The sequence below is a fragment of the Cervus canadensis genome, chromosome 25 (assembly GCF_019320065.1).
Source record: "Cervus canadensis isolate Bull #8, Minnesota chromosome 25, ASM1932006v1, whole genome shotgun sequence".
Classification (NCBI taxonomy): Eukaryota; Metazoa; Chordata; class Mammalia; order Artiodactyla; family Cervidae; genus Cervus; species Cervus canadensis.
In genome coordinates, this window is record NC_057410.1 from 35,998,864 (window position 1) to 36,019,100 (window position 20,237).

Sequence of the window (20,237 nt, forward strand, 5' to 3'; positions counted from 1 at the left end):
GATCAGATAGAGCTGATTAGGGAGAAAGAGCAGGTAGATGTTTCAACACCAAAAAGCCTTTGATCAGATAGAGTTGATTAGGAAGAAAGAGCAAGTCTTCACTTGCTTGAGTGAAGTAGACTTCAGCCTTTCAGCTCAGTCCCAAGGAGGAAGCACCTTGGCCCACCTGATCCCCACTGTGCCTGGAGGAAATGAAGGGGAGGAAGTCTAAATGTATTTAGAATATCAGGTCTCTCTAATAATAAGAGCTCAAACCTCAGGAGACTTTAGCCTGTCCCCAGAGCCCTGAAATAATTCATTCAACGATTTGCAATAATTCAGAAGCTCTTATTACTATGTGCCAGCTACTGTGTGATTATTCATGATCCTGGCTTGGCATAGAAATGAGTAAAATGCCCTTGGACTTCTTTTCCTGGAAGGTAGTTATTACAGTGGAAAGTCAACCAGTTCTGTCTCAGGCTTGGGATGCCCTAGGACAGAACTGGCTGTTCTTTTTCTATTGCTTGGTCCTTCTCTTTGGTTCTCTTCTCTATCTTGTGTTCTTTTCCTGGTTATCTTATATAACCTCTATGCCTATTAATCTGTAATTTATATTTGTATTCACACATTTATTTTGAACTCTAAACTCATAGATACTTAACGACCTACTTGACCTCTCTGTTAGGATGTCTGATAGATGTCCCAAACTTATTGTGCCCCAAACCAAATATGTCATGTTCCTCCCCAGTCCTGCCCTACCACAGTCTTCCTCATCTGACTTGATGACACCTTCACCTTGCTCAGTCCTGAAACCTCAAAACCACGCTTGACTACTCAAATCTCATGCCCAATCTTTCAACAAATCCTGTTGGTTCAATCTTCAAAATATACACATACTCTGACAATTATGTGCATGTCTGCTGCCACCAGCCTGGACCAGGCACCATCATTGCCATCATTTTTCCCCTGTGTTATTGCAATAGTTTCCTGACAGGTCTTCCTGCTACTACTCTTTTTCTGCTTGTCAATTTAAAAAAAAAAATGAAGTATAGTTGGTTTACAGTGTTTCAAGTATACAGCAAAGTGATTTATAAACACACAGACACACATATGGGTCTTCAAAGTTGGCAGCAGTGGTGAAGAATCCGTCTGCCAATGCAGGAGATGCAGGAGCCGCAGGTTTGATCCCTGGGTCAGAAAGATCCCCTGGAGGAGGAAACGGCAACCCACTCCAGTATTCTTGCCTGGAAAATTCCATGGACAAAGGAGGCTGGCGGGGGTACAGTCCATGGGGTCACAAAGAGTTGGCTATGAGTAAGCATGCATGGCACACATATATATATTAATACATATATATATGTATATTATTTTTCAGATTCTTTTCCATCAGATTATTACAAGATACTAAAATCCCTGTGCTATACAGTAGGTCCTCATTATTTATTTTAAAAACTCTTTATTGGAGTATAGTTGATGTAAAATGTTGTGTTAGTTTCTGCTGTAGAGCAATGTGAATCGAACTATACATGTATCTGCTCTTTTTTAGATTTTTTTCCCATATAGTCATTACAGAGTATTGAGAAGAGTTCCCTGTGCTATACAGTACAGTAGGTCCTTATTAGTTATCTATTTTACGTATAGTAGTGTATAGCTATTAATCTCCAGTCCCTAATTTTTCCCCCCTCCCAAGTTTTTCCCCTTTGGTAAGATGTTTTCTATGTCTTTGACACTATTCTGTTTTTTAAATAAGTTCATTTTAATCATTTTTTAAGATTCCACATATAGATGATATCATATGATACTTGTCTTTGTCTGATTTACTTCACTTAGTATGATCATCCCTTAGGTCCATTGATGTTGCTATAAATGGCATTATTTCCTTCTTTTTACAGCTAAATAGTATCCCATTGTGTGTGTGTGTGTATGTGTGTGTATATATATATATGTTATATATGCATAATATATGTATAATATATGTTATATATGTATATATGTTATATAAAGTATATAAAGTAGTATCCCATTGTGTGTGTGTATATGTATGTATGTTATGTGTGTATATATATATGTTACATATGTATAATATATGTATATATGTGTATATATGTTATATATGTATATGCATATTATACACACCTTCTGTATCTATTTATCTGTTAATGGACACTTAGGCTGCTTTCCTGTCTTAGCTATTGTAAACAGTGCTGCTATGAACATTAGGGTGCATCTTTTCAAATTAGAGTTTTCAGGGTTTTTTTAATATATATGCCCAGGAGTGAGACTGCTTGATTATATGGTAACTTGAGCTTTAGTTTTTCAAGGAAACTCCATACCATTCTCCATAGTGGCGGCACCAGTTTACATTCCCACCAACAGTGTAGGAGGCTTTCCTTTCCTACTCTTCCTCCCTTGGAGTCTATTCATGAAAAGCAACTAGATGCTTGCAAAATGTGTGTCAGCTCATGACAGTCCCTTACTCAGATTCTTGCCCCATTTCACTGGAAGTAAATACCAAAATCATAGAGCAGCTTACAGTTCTCTTTCTTTTCATTAATTCCCTGACCTCACCACTGCTCCTTTTCCCTTGACTCACCTTATCCTAATACACTGGTTTCCTTGGCTGGAACTCATCAGGTCCTTTCCTGGCTCATGTTTCCTCTGCCTGGATTCTCTTCCTTCATCTTTACACATAGATAGCATCTTCTTTTGGGCTTCCAAGGTGGCTCAGATGGTGAAAAGATCTGTGTGCAATGCAGATGGCACAGGTTCAGTCCCTGGGTTGGGAAGATCCCCTGGAGAAGGGAATGGTTACCCACTCCAGTATTCTTGCCTGGAGAATACCAAGGACAGAGGAGCCTGGTGGGCTACAGTCCATGGGCTCACAAAGAGTTGGACATTTTTACTTAAGTGTCACCTTCTTAGTAACACCTCCCTGAACATATTATTTAAAATTGCAATTTCCTTCACAACACTCCCAACCCCTCTTACACTGCTCAACTTTCTTGAATATCCCATGTCACCATCTGACACATCATGCAATTTACTTATTATCTGTTGCTAACTGGCTGTATTCTCTCACTAGGCATCAGTTCCACAAGGACAAGAATTCTGCCTGTTTTGCTCACTTGTGTAAGCTCAGGAGTCTAGAATAGTGTCTGCTACTTAGTAGGTACTCAACAAATATTTGTCTTGAGAATTAATTGCTTTTAATGTAGATATGTTGCTCTCCCTACAAGGCTATGGACAATATTTAATGCAATGCTGTGCATCCTAGACCTTCAAATACATGATTTTGATGGATTGGTCAGTTGGAAAAAGGCACTAATTGTGCAGCATTTTGCAAAATTGTCTAATCTAATTTCTAGTTCATGAAAACTTTTGCAAGAATGTCATGATTATATAAAATGCATTTTATTTTTCCCTTCCTATTGAAGTGTAACAAACATGTACAAGAGTACATCTATCATAAGCACGTAGCTTCTTGCATTGTAATTTCACAAAATGAAGTTTCCTGTGTAATCAATGCTCAGAGGAAACACACATTATCAGTCGCTAGATGCCCCCTTGTGCTACCTTTCCTGACTTCTGACATCATAGGTTAGCTTAAGCACATTCATTTTAAAGACTCCATATTGTGGCTCCAGCAGTTTAAGAATGCTTGTATAAAATTTATCTTACAGAACTGATGTGATTTTTTTTCCCCTCACTGACAAAGAAAACAGAAAAATGAAACTCTTTAAAAAGCACAAGCATAAGGAATGTATCAGGAGCTCACATTTCAAAACAGACTTTCTGGCAAAAATCAATTAAGCTCAGATGTAAGAAGCATCTGGTACATTTACCTCTGGTACATTTTACCTCTGGTACATTTTACCTCTGGTACATTTAAGATGGACTAAGAAATACATGACTGAGGGCAGGAGGAGAAGGGGACAACAGAGGATGAGATGGTTGGATGGCATCACCGACTCGATGATGGGTTTGGGTAGACTCCGGGAGTTGGTGAAGGACAGGGAGGCCTGGCGTGCTGCGGTTCACGGGGTCGCAAAGAGTCGGACACGACTGAGCGACTGAAATGAACTGAACTGAAGAAATACATTGTGTGTCGGATATATATGTCAAGTGCTAAGTTATTATTCCTTTATTGCCTTCTTGGCTTGAATATCGATGCTGTTATGTCTGTGAAAATTTCTCACATAAAGTAAGAAGCAGCTTACTGAAGTTCCCTTTAAATCCCATTTAAATTTAAGGGTAAAGAACTTGCACGCATGTGGGTGAGCTGTTATCCCTTATCCCTTCGCATCCCCAGTGCTATTCTCAGCACTTCTCTTCGCTGCAGAAGCAGATGACTCAGACTTCCTACTGTTTCCCACCTCTCCCTCCAACCCTACCTCTGGCCTCAGGGAATTCCCTCTGACCAAATAATCAGAAGACAGGGGGACTCTGGCTTGATTTAAGGATGTATCTGTCTAGGGTGGCTCTGCAATTCAGAGGGAAATCTCTCTCTGATAGAACTTCAGGCACTACATCTGGTTGGTCACTTGACATGGAAAAAAAGGTAACATGAGTTTTCCTGAAATATACTGTTTCATGGGCAATAGCTAACAGGTGGATGGACTAATCAGGGACTCAGTAATTTTTAAACTGAAGACTCGGAAGACTGATGCCAAGATCATCTGCAGGGAAATGATGTCATGGACCCCTAAGAATGGCCATGGTGTTTGAAGCGACTTGAGTCTCATGTAAATGGCCCCCAGATGACATTCATTGCATGGAAGGCTAAGTGGGGAGGTGGCCAAGATGGCCTATGCCTTGTTTGGCAGTGAGCCCCTCCCCTGGCCATCTGGGCACTTGTATAAATAGCTCAAATACTCTGTGGGAACAGAGAGAGAGGCAATACATGGGGACAAAAATGTGTATTTCCTCTCACCACAGTTGATTTGGCCCTGCCGCTGCAGAGTATCCAACTTTCTAAACCAGATTCCAACCCTGAGCCCCTGTTTGGCACCGTTTCCTCAGAGCATCAGCCACTCAGGTCAATTATTTTGGACCACTCCACTTTGGAAGAGGCAGTGCTTCAATGTGTCTTTATGGAAATAGTTGTGTATTCTGGAGAGTGACCCCCCCTTTGCTGCTCGTGGGGCTTCTGCCAGCATTATCACAGGTGGTTGACAGACTGCCTTCTTCACCCCCATGGTATCAGGCACGTCACTGCCTTTGACTCCAGAACTCACTTACAATGAAATAACTGTGGTGCTGAGAGCTGACATCACGAAATCCACTGTTTCTTACATCACCTCGAAGCACCTGGCTTGATGGAATGGTGGAATGTCATATGGAAGTCTCAGTGTTTTTCATTTTAATTTGTGTTTTATATTTGAGTATAGTGGATTTACAGTGTTGTGTACAGCCAAGTCATTGTTATCCGTACCCACAGATCCGTTCTTTTTCAGAGTCTTTTCCCGCGTAGGTTATTTCAGGATGTTGAGTAGGGTTCCTCCCTGTCCTTTACAGTGAATAGTGAAAGTCACTCAGTCGTGTCCGACTCTTTGTGATCCCATGGACTGTAGTCCATGGAATTCTCCAGGCCAGAATACTCGAGTGGGTAGCCTTTCCCTTCTCCAGGGGATCTTCCCAACCCAGGGATCAAACCCAGGTCTCCTGCATTTCAGGCAGACTCTTTACCAGCTGAGCCACAAGGGAAGCCCTAGGTCCTTGTTGATTATCTATTTTATTTATAGTAGTGAGTGTATGTTAATCCCAAACTCCTGATTTATCCCTCCCCGCCCCCACCTTCCCCCTTTGGTGGATCAAGTTAGTTTTCTAAATCTGTGTCTGTTTTGTAAATAATTTCATTTGTTCATTTTTAAGATTCATTTGTATCATTATTTTTACATTCCAGGTATAAGGAATATCATATGGCACTTGTCTTTTTCTGACTTATTGAAGGTTTGCTTTATGGAAGGGGGAGGCAAGGGAGACAGCCTCTTGTGAGGCTGGAGTGTTGTTCATCAAGTGCTCAGATCCGTGGTCAATACAAGGTGCTGAGTATGTCTGTAGGCACCCGGGATGGAGGTGGAAGTGGCTTCTCTGTTACCCTGAATAACCCTCTTCAAGGAGGTTATCTTCCTGTCCCTGAAACATTTTGTATCTAGTGAGCTTGAGGTCCTTGTGCCAAACAGGGAGGAATATTTCCATGGCGCAACACTGAAAATGCCCCATGGCCATCTCAGGCTGTGCCTGCCGTAATTAAGGGCAAAGCATTGGGTGTTTCTATGGGCCAGTGAGATTGATTCTGTTTAACAGGGAGAAACTGAATTGCTACCAAATGGGGACAGTGCTATGACCGGAGCCCAGGGGATTTATCATAGTCCCCGTGCAACTGACATGGTCAATGGGAGGCCAGAGTGACTCCATAATGACAGAGCGCTAAGTATGATACCTGGGTCCTGAGGAATGGAAGGGTTGGCGCACTCCTTCAGGGAAGAACTGCCTTCACTGCCAGGATGCCAGCTGAGAGTCAGGGCATCATGAACAGAGGGGGCGGGAGAAGGCAGTCAGGATGGTCACATCAGGTCTGCTCAGGCCTGGGGCTGGAGCAGCCAGATTCTGCCGTCCCTGCTTCCTCATCTCCCTCTCCTGGCCACCTTGCGCCCCTCCGGGTTTAGTGTTTCCAGGAAGGAGCAGGAACCAACTCTGTCATCCGTCAGTGATGACACTTGGAGTGTTCTCATGGTCGGGGACCTGAGCTGCTTTCTCCTGCGGAGGAAAGGACTGGAATGGAAGCTGAGTGGCAGCAGGCGGCCCGGCCTGGTTCTTCTGGGCTCTTTCCTCCGTCCTCTCTGGCCAGGCTCTGGGGCCTGGAGTCTGACCACCCCTGCACCAGGCGCCTGGCATGCTCTCCCTGCCCTCTGACCCGAGGCAATGGCCAGAGGCCCCACCTCCCTGCCGTGGGTCTCTCTGGGCAGCGCGGCTCTCTGCAGACCGGGAGCTGCACCCCTCTCTGGGGCTGAGGGTTAATCCCTGGGTGTCTCCCTAGATCTTGTGGGCCCCGTTAACCCTGCCCACGCCTCTGATAATAATCCCTGTGCGCAATGCTTTTCAGTTAAACCCTTTTGAGGGTGCCATCTGTTTCCTGCTAAGACTTCAGTGGATAGAGCAGGGAAAAATCGCTGAGAAATTGAGATGCCATTGGCTGCTGTGAGGAGAAGGGAAATTTAGGGGATATACAGGCCAACATATTACAGCAGGCCAGAATCCATGCCTTTGCACAGACTGAAGAAAAAGAAAAGAAACCAGTCATCTCGACTGGTCTGAGTTCATAGATTTTTGTTGCTATTTGTTTTGTTAAGGGTTGTCAGATAGAAAACAGCCTGTAACACGAATTGAGTTGTGCCTGAGATTGAGGGGATTCCTTCAATGCTGAACCGAGGACAGTCCTGGACAGATACGGGGATTACCTTCATCTCAGTCTTTAGTCAGGACCTCCGAGTCCTCCCCAGAGGACCCTGCTCAAGGAATATTCCAAGGCAAAGAACACACTTCTAGAATCACATGCTCTCTCCTCTCAGTCCTGTATCAATGGCAGAAATCTTCTCTGGCTTGTGGCATTCTTTCCGTTAATCCTACATATAGTCTGCGGAGCCCTCTGACTGTTGGTCTAGGCAGCCAGTATCAACTGATCAGAGCTGGAATGCCAGACAAGAACGGTCTGCCACCTCAGAACTTAGAGCTCTGACCCCCAAACCAACAGCTGAACTGGGTCCCCTTAGAGCCTCCAGAAGACTTTTTTTTTTGACCTTATAACCCTGGACCTTGCCAACGTGGCGGACAGAGTGGTCTTTTTGATTCCTTTGGCTCCTCAAGCCAAAAACCTGACTTTGTCTTTCTCTCTCTCTCTCCATCTACCGTAGAAGCCCCAGAGGCTGACAGCATGTCGTAAAGACAGCAGCTCAATCCTTTGGGACATTAACAACACGCACGGTGCTGTTCTTTCTTTCATTTTGGCTGTGCTGGGTCTACGTTGCTGTTCAGATTTTTCTCTAGTTGCAGAGAGAGGGGCTACTCTCTAGCTGTGGTGTGTGGGCTTCTCATTGTGATAGCTTCTCTTGCTGCAGAGGGCTTCACGGTGCACGGGCTTCAGTAGCTGTGGCTCCCCAGGCTCTAGAGGACAGGCTCAATAGTTGTAGCTCACAGGTCTCGCTGCTCCACGGCACGTGGAATCTTCCCAGATCAGGGATCAAACTCACGTCTCCCACATTGACAGGTGGACTCTCTTCCTCTGAGCCATCAGGGAAGCTCCCATTGCATTGCTCTTAGGTAGTATTTATCTACTATGCATCTTTGATGGATAAGGAAACAGAGTGTTGAGTGACGTAGGGTCTGGCCCTGCTCAGACAGGTGGCATGTCGTGGACTCGGGATTCGCCTCTGCTCCGCACACTCGGAACTCTGAGGGCTGCACGGTCATGACCTCATCTTGCTCATCTGGGTAACCTTGGCACCTGGTCCAGAGCCTGGCAGGTAGTCGGTGTCAGTCATTAAATATGTGCTTAAAATTGTTCAATGAAGATAAACCCTAACATAGAAAGCTTCTTCTACTTTCACGCTCCTTTTCCCTGGACCCTGCCCTGGCTTTATTAGGCTACACGGCTTTATTAGGCTTCTAAGGAAGGGCAACCTTTAGTGGACTAAAGCAGCAACCTGGAAGAAAAAAGGAGCAGAGAGGCCCAGCGTTATGTGGGTCCAAATCCAGGCTCTCCCAGTCCCCTAATCTGTAAAATGGGAATATAAGTGGTGTGTACCTTGAGGAATTGTACTAAATGCTATACTAAAACTTGGCATCCAGTGAATAATACCTAGTGGCAGTTTTGACTTCTTTAATTGGTATTATTACAAATCAACCCAAATGTAGCAAATCTAAGTGCAAAGGGAAAATTTCCATTTCTGGGCGCAATTGCTGTCCACTTCCGAGTTCCATCTCCTAGCTGAGGGCTCTTTCCCTGGAATCTATATATTTCTTCTTCAAGGCTTTATCGATGTTTTGTCTCTGGAGCCAGTGAGCGCAAGGAGAGAAATCCTTGAGCTCCCTCTAGAGGCCAGTGGTGCTCCAACTCTGAAATTTTCAATGATGTCCTGGGACCCACAGGATGCTTTCTGAGAGTTTGTTTATTCCTCCAGGTGTTCACCCTCCTTCTGTGCCGGCTGTTTCCTGTTTGTCCCTTTAGGTCCCAACACTTTCCACTCTTCTCTGGGCCCCAGGATGCTGACTTGTAATAGACTGCCTTCATAATATCCCTCGCCCACCAACTTGTAGTTTGTCGTAACCAATGGCAGTCACCAGCACTGAGGTCTAGGGTTTTCTTTCTCCAGGCTCCTCCCAGCCAGGTTGCTAAGAGCAGACAACAACACCCTTCTAGCAAACCCCACAGCTCCCGTCAGCAGACTCTGAGATGTCTGGTCCTTTGGTGTTGGCTCCCCTGTTCCCCCTCAGACCTAGGGATGGCAATGACTTTGTGTTGCTGTTACCTCATAATACAGCATGTCTCTTTAGGCCTTTATTAAGAGGGGCAGGGAATCCTGGCATGCTGCAGCCCATGGGGTCGCAAAGAATCAGACACGGCTTGGCAACAGAACAATGGCAACATAGCATATCTCTGTTATGTCCCTTAATCCTTCCCACAGCGTTGTAAATAGTCCCTTTACCAAGCTCTCAATTGCTCTGTTTGAGAGTGGCATCTAGCTCCTGACAGTTCTACTCATCCTGTGTCCAAATTCCTCGGGTAGACACTCTTCTCTCCCTCATCTCCCTGGTACCTGGTGCGCCAACAAATCAGCTCCTTACAGTTTCCATAACATAATGCACTGTGTAGCGCTCCAGGATTCTTCGATTAATTCACCGATCTGCAGAGCCCTTTCACACTCCATGTCCAACCCTTTACAATCCACTCTCCTCCTGGCCTCCACCCAATCCCTTTTCCTCTTCAGAGGTCATGGCTCAACAGCCATGCCTTCTACTCAGTCCGTCCTCATCTCCCACGGTGTACATTTCCCCCCCCTCACACCCATACCATTTCCGTCCTACTTGGTAGCAGCCTTGCATTTTGGTTGTGTTTACTTTTTCACTACTGCTTGTGGAGGATCCTGGCTAGTTTAATTATGTTCCATTGACTGGATTAATTTATACAAGCCTAATCCAGCCAGAACATGGCATTTCCCTAGCCACAGGGATTTCTTCGCAAGTGTTCCACTCAGCAGGGAACTGAGAATCTTTGATCCTCCCTTTCAGGAAGTAATGCTCTCCCCTTCAGAAGTGAAGGGGGAACATGCAGTTACATCTGCTGCCAGCTGCCATTTGGTAACCAAGCAGGATGCTGGGTCTGAGGAAGAAGCCAGGACAGAGAGAGGCAGAGCTGAGAAAAGCAGGGAAACAGATCTGTGGTCTTGCCCACACTGTGCCCACATCTATTACACAAGCCCGTTTGAGATGGGTTTTCAGTTATTCAAACTAAAAATACCTGCAACATTTATGTTAATAAAAGAGAGGGATTCATAAGGTGCAATTAGAAAACAATTTAATTCTTTTCTTCTTCTGCCCAAACTTACCCAAAGTCCTACTTCTTCCTCTCTGCGTGAAATCTCAGAGGCGGGGTGCAAGGGGGAGGGGGAAGCCCCATGCCTCATCTGTTCTTTCACTGATGATAAAATGCCTTCCAGGACACCTCTAATTCAAAACAGTTTTATTCCAGAAATTAAAGCATCCACCTCCTCTCCCCTTTGGCTTTCCTTGTCGCAGAGTTGCCCCGGAGAGTCGGGAAGCAGGGGCGGAGCACACCCAGCTCCGCCTCTCTCCAGGTCCTGCCTCTTATGTCTGCGAAGAGGGAGGGAATATTCCAGTTTGCTTTTTTCACTGAAGGGTAAACTTTGCTTTGCTGGAGTGAACGGCTGGATTGGGTGAGAGCGCGGTTAGTTCAGTTTAGAAGCCTGCTAGGAGTCTGTTTAGATATAGCCTAATGCTTACACGCATGCTCACTCGCTCGCTCACTCGCTCAGTCGTGTCCCACTCTTTGTGACCCCATGGACGGTAGCCCCCCAGGTTTCTCCGTCCATGAAATTCTCCAGGCAAGAATACTGGAGTGGGTTGCTATGCCCACTTCCAATCCAGGGATCCCAATCCCTGAGCTTCCCAATCCAGGGATCGAACCCAGCCCCCCACTCCACCCCCATTTCATGTCTCCAGCGTTGGCAGGCAGGCGGTTTACCACTAGCTTCTCTTGGGAAGCCCATATCCTTAAGTCAAATCCATTATTGTTATAGCACTGGTGATATAAATTTCGACCTCCATCTGTCTGAAACCTGTAGGGCTCAACTGCTTCCCCATTTGGGTGGGAAAGAGAAGTCTTATTTGGGGCTTCCCTGGTGGCTCAGAGGTTAAAGCATCTGCCTGCAATGTGGGAGACCTGGGTTCTTCCCTGGGTTGGGAAGATCCCCTGGAGAAGAAAATGGCAACCCCACTCCAGTATTCTTGCCTGGAAAATCCCATGGACAGAGGAGCCTGGTGGGCTACAGTCCGGGGGTAGGGTAGCAAAGAGTTGGACACAACTGAGCAACTTCATTTTCTTTAAACACCATCAGAATCTACAGATACTTTTTTTAATCCCCCCAAGTAGTCTGTAAATTTTTCCAAATCAGTTGAGCACTTTTACAGTGTGGGAGAGTTTACTAAAAGCCTGGCTTCCCAGCTGATGTAGTTTAAATAATTTGGTGACCTCAGGGCTGTGTTTCCCGTGGCGACAACCTCTGAGACTGAGGCAGCTGCCCTCTGCTGGTGAGAGGGGCAGGCACTTTCCAGTTCTCTGCAAATTCCTGACATTCACATAAATAGCGATTTTATTTTACTGTTCTCAGTGTATGTCTTGTGTAACTGGTGCAATTCAGTTAGGACACTCTGTATTGTATCTGGTAACCCTACAGTCTAGCCTGTCTCACTCATTTTTGTTATCTGCTTGGGCCTAGAAGGTAAGTGAGTTTTCTACCTTTGTTCTCATTTTTACTTATATTTTTATTTAAAATATTGTGTGGTTCATAGTAGTGTGCTTAATAATGTTTATATCATGGATATATCAGTATAGTCTGAGGACCATAAGTATATTCCATAGAGACTATAAGACTTCCACTAAGTCTGGATAAAAAGCTGGATAAAAAGTCATAACCTCTGGCTGAGGTCATCTTGAATATGGATGACACATTCGTACTCCAGGGCCAGCCCAGACCTGGAATTCTGGAGCATTGACCTGTAGGGTTGGCTCCATGATGGTCTAGCTGAACAGTGTTGGGACTTAGTGAGTCTTCAGGGATCTTTGGTTTCTTACCTGTAACAGAAAGAGACTGAAAGACTTTCCAAGACCCCTACCTAATGTTTTGCAGTTTTTTGTTGTTCTGAGTAGTCATCAGAAAAAAGATGAGCATGTGCATAATTTGACAGCAGAATTTGTCAGCAGCAGCAGGAGAAAAGTCAATTAGTGACTCTGTATCGGTGATAATAAATCAGCGCACATATGTATAGATTACTTTTTTATGTCTTCAGGCGATATTTTGGGAACTCCTGATCCAACACAAGATGTAGATGCCTAGAAGAGGACATGGTAGACTACTTTTTTGGGAGTTTAAGATGCCATTAACTGATATAGTTTGGTAAGAGCTACTGAGGGAGAAAACACATAAATGATCACATATCATGCTAAGACATATTGACTGAGCACATGATGATTATATGACTTTTGTCTATCATCCTTTTAATGTGATATATAATATTTATTGATTTGCATATGTTGAAACATCCTTGCAACCTAGGGTTCTTCATCTGTTTGACTACAGCCATCCTGGTGTCTGTGAAGTAGTATCTCATTGTGGTTTTGATTTATATTTCTCTAATGATTAGCATCACTACGAACAAAGCTAGTGGAGGTGATGGAATTTCAGATGAGCTATTTCAAATCCTAAAAGATGATGCTGTGAAAGTGCTGCATTCAATATGCCAGCAAATTTGGAAAACTCAACAGTGGCCACAGGGCTGGAAAAGGTCAGTTTTCATTTCAATCCCAAAGAAAGGCAATCCCAAAGAATGCTCAAACTACTGCACAGTTTCACTCATCTCACATGCTAGTAAAGTAATGCTCAAAATTCTCCAAGCCAGATTTCAGAAGTACATGAACCATGAACTTTCAGATGTTCAAGCTGGTTTTAGAAAAGGCAGAGGAACCAGACATCAAATTGCCAACATCCGTTGGAGTATCAAAAAAGCAATAGAGTTCCAGAAAAACATCTATTTCTGCTTTATTGACTATGCCAAAGCCTTTGACTCTGTGGATCACCACAAACTGTGGAAAATTCTGAAAGAGATGGGAATACCACACCACCTGACTTGCCTCTTGAGAAATCTGTATGCAGGTTAGGAAGCAACAGTTAGAACTGGACATGGAACAACAGACTAGTTCCAAAGAGGGAAAGGAGTACATCAAGGCTGTATATTGTCACCCTGCTTGTCACCCTGCTTATTTAACTTATATGTAGTGTACATCATGAGAAAAATAGGCTGGATGAAGCACAAGCTGGAATCAAGATTGCCAGGAGAAATATCAATAACCTCAGATATGCAGATGACGTCACCCTTATGGCAGAAAGTGAAGAAGAACTAAAGAGCCTCTTGATGGAAGTGAAAGAGGAGAGTGAAAAGTTGGCTTAAAGCTCAACATTCAGAAAACTAAGATCATGGCATCCAGTCCTTTCACTTCATGGCAAATAGATGGGAAACAATGACAGACTTTATTTTTGGGGGTTCCAAAATCATTGCAGATGGTGATTGCAGCCATGAAATTAAAAGACGCTTACTCCTTGGAAGGAAAGTTATGACCAACCTAGACAGCATATTAAAAAGCAAAGACATTATCTTGCCAACAAAGGTCCGTCTAGTCAAGGCTATGGTTTTTCCAGTGGTCATGCATGGATGTGAGAGTTGGACTATAAAGAAAGCTGAGCGCCAAAGAATTGATGCTTTTGAACTGTGGTGTTGGAGAAGACTCTTGAGAGTACCTTGGACAGCAAGGAGATCCAACCAGCCCATCCTAAAGGAAATCAGTCCTGAATCTTCATTGGAAGGACTGATGCTGAAGCTGAAGCTCCAACCCTTTGGCCACCTGATGGGAAGAGCTGACTCATTTGAAAAGACCCTGATGTTGGGAATGATTGAAAGTGGGAGGAGAAAGGGAGGACAGAGGATGAGATGGTTGGATGGCATCACCGACTCAATGGACTTGAGTTTGAGTAAACTCTGGGGGTTGGTGATGGACAGGGAGGCCTGGTGTGCTACAGTCCATGGGGTTGCAAAGAGTCAGACTTGACTGAGTGACTAAACTGAACTGAATGATTAATGATGTCGGGAATCTCTTCATGCTTACCAACCATTTATATATCTTCTTTAGTGAAATGTCTTTTAAAATCATTTGTCTATTTTTAAGTTGTGAGGCATACATACTTGAAGAAAAATAAAAGTTTGATGTGGTATAGAATGAGATGAGGCATGAATTTTTAAAAAGCTTTAGAGATTTAAGTGAAGGAAAAGAAGGGGGTCAAGCAAAGATTTTATAGAAGTAAAGGCAGAGGGAATAGCTAAGACTACAAAGAAAATCAGAGATGGTAATTGGATAGAGAATGACTGGAAAGAGGAGCCACACTAAATAGGGTAGTCTCTGAAGGCTCTTTGAGGAGCGTCACTTAAGCAAAGACCTGTCAGCCATCTTCAATTCCATCTTCCCCTTCATCCCTCTTACACACTTACTTGACAAGTCATAGCTATGATACTTTACTGCAAATGACCTTCTAATGCATAAGCTCATGATGGTCATCATGGTCTAATGCATAAGCTCATGATGTGAAAAAGGAGAAAATTCTTACAAGTGCAAACCTGATACAACTGTCAAAATACATGGAAGAAGCTAGGTAAATTGTGAATTATTATCATGATTTTATTTATTCTGAGACAGTAAAAGCTACATTCTTTCTTTAAAAAAATTAAATATTAAACTATGTCTTTAAAAAAAATTATCAGTGTCTGAAGGCAGGTCCGATAACCCTTTGCCAACAGATACTATTGGTTCAGGACCAAGGACAGCATTTCAGTTTTTCTGCCCCCTCCCTTCATTTTATTCATGTCACGTGCATGCGTACTAAGTTGCTTCAGTCGTGTCCGACTCTGTGTGACCCCATGGCCTGGGACCAGCGAGGCTCCTCTGTTCATGGGATCCAGGCAAGAATACTGGAGTGGATTGCCATGCCCTCCTCCAGGGCCTCTTCCCAACCCAAGGATCAAACCTGTGTCTCTTATGTCTCCTTCATTGGCAGATAGATTCTTATCACTAGTGCCACCTGGGAAGCTCTATTTCTGTCAACTCTCAATTTTTTTTCTACATCCCTACTGCCAGCACCCCAACAGTGCCAGAATGTTCCATTCCTACAGTACCCTCCATTCTACTGAAGTTCACTGCCCAAATAGGATGCCATTGCTGCTGCTGCTGCTGCTAAGTTGCTTCAGCCATGTCTGACTCTGTGCGACCCCATAGACAGCAGCCCACCAGGCTTCCCCATCCCTGGGATTCTCCAGGCAAGAACACTGGAGTGTGTTGCCATTTCCTTCTCCAATGCATGCAAGTGAACAGTGAAAGTGAAGTCGCTCAGTTGTGTCCTACTCTTAGTGACCCCATGGACTGTAGCCCACCAGGCTCCTCCGTCCATGGGATTTTCCAGGCAAGAGTAGTGGAGTGGGGTGCCATTGCCTTCTCCAGGATGCCATTACTTATGTGCTTTCTTTCCCTTCAATACTTCTCTCTTACTTTTGTTTTCAATTTTGGTAAAGTACACCCAATATAAAACTTACTATTTAGCCATTTTTCAGCATATAGCTCAGTGACACTAAGTACATCCACCTAGACATTCTTTATCTTCTCAAACTGAAACTCTACACCCATAAAATAGTAACTCCGCAGCTCCTTCTCCCCCTCAGCTCCTGGCAAACACCAGATTCTACTTCCTGTCTCTTCCCCTAACCCTGCTACCACCACCACTTTTTATTTTCTATTCTGCGGATTTCCACAGAATAGTTCATCGATAGCATAAGCATCAACCTTAGTAATTATAAATGCAAATTTTCAGACTCTTGATCTACTGAACCAGAAATTCTCAAGTGGACTCAGCTCTCTGCAGTTTAACAAGTCCTTCAGGTGATCCTAATGCTCATTTCCTGCAGGAATTTTCTGCAGGTATTTCTTGAGGTAGCTGGGTAAAAGTGAAAGTGAAAGTCACTCAGTCCTGTCTGATTCTTTGCGACCCTATGGAATATACAGTCCATAGAATTCTCCAGGCTGGAATACTACAGTGGATAGCCTTTCCCTTCTCCAGGGGATCTTCCCAACCCAGGGATCAATCCCAGGTCTCCCACATTGCAGGCTGGTTCTTTACCAGCTGAGCCAGAAGGGAAGCATAAGACTGGAGTGGGGAGCCTACCCCTTCTCCAGCGGATCTTCCCAACCCAGGAATCAAATCGGGGTCTCCTGCATTGCAGTCAGATTCTTTACCAACTGAGCTATCAGGGAAGCCCTTGAAGTGATGGTTGAATATAAAATAAGACTTGGTTTGAGGCTCAGACCATGTAGCCACAAAATGCATTTTAAAGAAGTCCTGTGTCATGATTTGCCCAGTGGCTCCCAAATATTGATGCACATTATAATCGCCTGGAAAGCTTGTTTGAGAACCTATAGATTTCTTGTATTCACATCAGACTTTCTAAATCAAAATCTCTGGGGTGGGAATTGGTACTTTGGCTGCCCTGATGATTCTTACCTATTTGTTAGCAGCATGAAGGATAGACAGACACAAGTAAGTCTAGAAATTGGAAAGTAAGTTGGGATTACGGAACTACTCCAGGAGGCAGAGGCAGAGGGTCTATAGAGGGGGTGGAGCCAAAAGAACAGAAAGATGGGGAAATCAGTTGTGAGAATGTAGCTGATAGGACTTGGTGACTTAATGTTAATTGATATATATCATTCACAGTCTTTAAAAGAAAAAGGGTTAATGCTTTAATGGTTCAGAAGGATCTGGTACTTTCCTTTCCATGCATTCTCCTCTACTATGAAGCAACTATATCCAGAAGAGAGTTACACTGCTGGGCAACAGGCTACAAGTTAGTTGTTCAGTCGATAAGTTGTGTCCGACTCTTTTCGACCCCATGGAGTGCAGCACGCCAGGCTTCCCTGTCCCTCACTGTCTCCTGGAGTTTGCTAAAACTCATGTCTATTGAGTTGGTGATGCTGGGTAACTATCTCATCCTCTAATGCCCACTTCTCTTTTGCCCTCAATCTTTCCCAGCATCAGGGACCTTTGAACAATGCCGGGCAGTTGAAAATCCATGTATAACTTTTGACTCCTTGAAAACTTTTGCTGATAGCCTACTGTTGACTGGAAGCCTTACTGATCACATACACAGTTGATTAACAACTATTTTGTATGTTATACTTGATATATTTGAATTCTTACAATAAACAGAGAAAATTTTATCAAGAAAATCATAAGGGAGAGAAAATACACTTACAGTACTGTATTTATCCATATCATAAGTTTATGTCCTCTGTTTACAAAATGAATCATCTGCCTCTATCTACATCAATATTGTCTTGTATAATGCAAAACACTGTAGATGTTATACCTATTACTAAGATTAGACATCAAAAATGAAAAGGTAATGTGAAAAAGAAATCCATACTTGTTTATAGGTTTAACAGTTTCTGCATTGATAATGAAGTAGCAGCAATATGATTGCTTTATTGTAGCCTAGTGTAATCAATACAAATGCTTCATGGTAGCCTAGCCTATATACTCACCAATGATCAATATAAAATTTTTATAGCATACAGTGTAAGTCACTCAGTCATGTCCGACTCTTTGTGACCCCATAGAATGTAGCCTGCCAGGTTCCTCTGTCCATGGAATCTTCCAGGCAAGAATACTCAAGGGGTTGCCACTTCCTTCTCCAGGGGATCCTTCCAACCCTGGGGATTGAACCTGGTTCTTCCACACTGTGGCAGACTCTACTGACTGAGCCACCAAGGAAACTATTATAGCATACAGTATTACAGTCTTATTCACAGTATGGTATTGGGAACACCGTTACATTAAAAAAAATTACCTGTGATGCTAGGCTGATATGCAGTTTCTCTGATTACAAGGGACAGGCATACTGTGTGATGTAATTCTTTGAAGGAAAAATGATAAAACAAAAGAAGGCTAACACGCTATTCATTTAATATGAAATATCACTCACCTTATGCCTATGTAAGGATAGACAGAACCTTACATATTTTTATGCATTCATGACATACCTAAATTTCTTAATTTTTTGATATTTCTAGGCTACATAGTTTGTCCAAAAGTTTTTTCAAATTGTTGCAAATTTACAAAAAAAAAAATTCCAATATATTTATTGAAAAAATAAATACCATTTGTAAGTGGACCTGTGCAGTTCAAACCCATGTTGTTCAAGGGTTAACTTAGATTAAGTTCAGTTCAAGTGCCATATAGGGAAATGAACAGCAGATGGCACCTCTTTGCTATGCCTGAATTATCAACCTTTGAAGGGAACTGGCCTCAGAATGACTGGTGCTAAAGTAACAACCCTTTGGAGTGGATCAACTCAATTACTGATTTGAGGGGGATCTGGAAAAGGAAGGCCAAATAAAGAATCCATTTTGTCCTACCTTTGTACCTGGCTTCTAATGATACCTTGTAGACTTTTAAATATTTTAGCTCCCATTTAGATTAATAAATTTGCAATCCAAGGTCCCAAATGATCACTGTATCAAGTAGAATTACAAGAACTCAAGCAGGCTTGAGTTAAGGGAAAAAAAAATCCCCAACTTGGGCCACTTTTCCAGATGTCCTCCTTTGAGCTCCAAAATCACTGCAGATGGTGATTGCAGCCATGAAATTAAAAGACACTTGCTCCTTGGACCAACCTAGACAGCATATTAAAAAGCAGAGACATTATTTTGCCAACAAAGGACTGTCTAATCAAGACTATGGTTTTGCCAGTAGTCATGTATGGATGTGAGATTTGGACAATAAAGAAATCTGAGTGCCAAAGAATTAATGTTTTTCAACTGTGGTGTTGGAGAAGACTCTTGAGAGTTCCTTGGATGGCAAGGAGATCCAAGTTCCTTGGATCCAAGATGGATCCAAGATCCATCCTAAAGGAGATCAGTCCTGAATCTTCATTGGTAGGACTGATGCTGAAGCTGAAACTCCAATACTTTGGCCATCTGATGTGAAGAACTGACTCATTAGAAAAGACACTGATGCTGGGAAAGATTGAAGGTGGGAGAAGGGGATGACAGAGGATAAGATGGTTGGATGGCATCACCAACTCAATGGACATGAGTTTGAGTAAACTCTGGGAGTTGGTGATGGACAGGGAGGCCTGGTGTGCTGCAGTCCATGGGGTCACAAAGAGTTGGACAGGACTGAGCAACTGAACTGAAGTGAACTGACCTTTGAACTTTTGCTATTTGCAAAGTTTAGGAATAGCAAAAAAGAAATAAAATCAAATATGGAAAATAATGGGCAGGGCAGCTTGGACTAGTAAATGAGGACAGTGGAATGGAAATAAAGGAGGTGTTATATTTCTTGCTTTTTGTAAAACTTCCTGGGAAAACTGTTAAGTAGGATACAGAATTTTACATATTTTTAATGTGCTTGCAATCACAAAAAAATGGCATCATGACTTAGTGATTAAGAGGTGATATCTGGAAGCACCTCTGGAGTCTGGGGGCGGGCATGGCAACCCACTCCAGGCAACCCACTCCAGTATTCTTGCTTGGAGAATCCCCATAGACAAAGAAGCCTGGTGGGCTACAGTCCATGGGGTGGAAAAGAGCCGGACACAATTGATAGACTAAGCGCCACATGGCATGTTGCAGCATGTATCAGAATTTCATTCCTTTTTATGACTAACAGTGCATTGTATGTATGTATCACACTTATTGATTTATCTGTTGGATACATGAATTGCCTCCACTTATTTGTTACTGTGAATAATGCTGCTATGAATATTGGTGTACAAGTATCTATTCCAGTCCCTGTTTTTAATACACTTGGGCATATACCTCAGGGTTAAATTTTTAGGAACTGTCAACTGTTTCCACAGGGCTATATCCT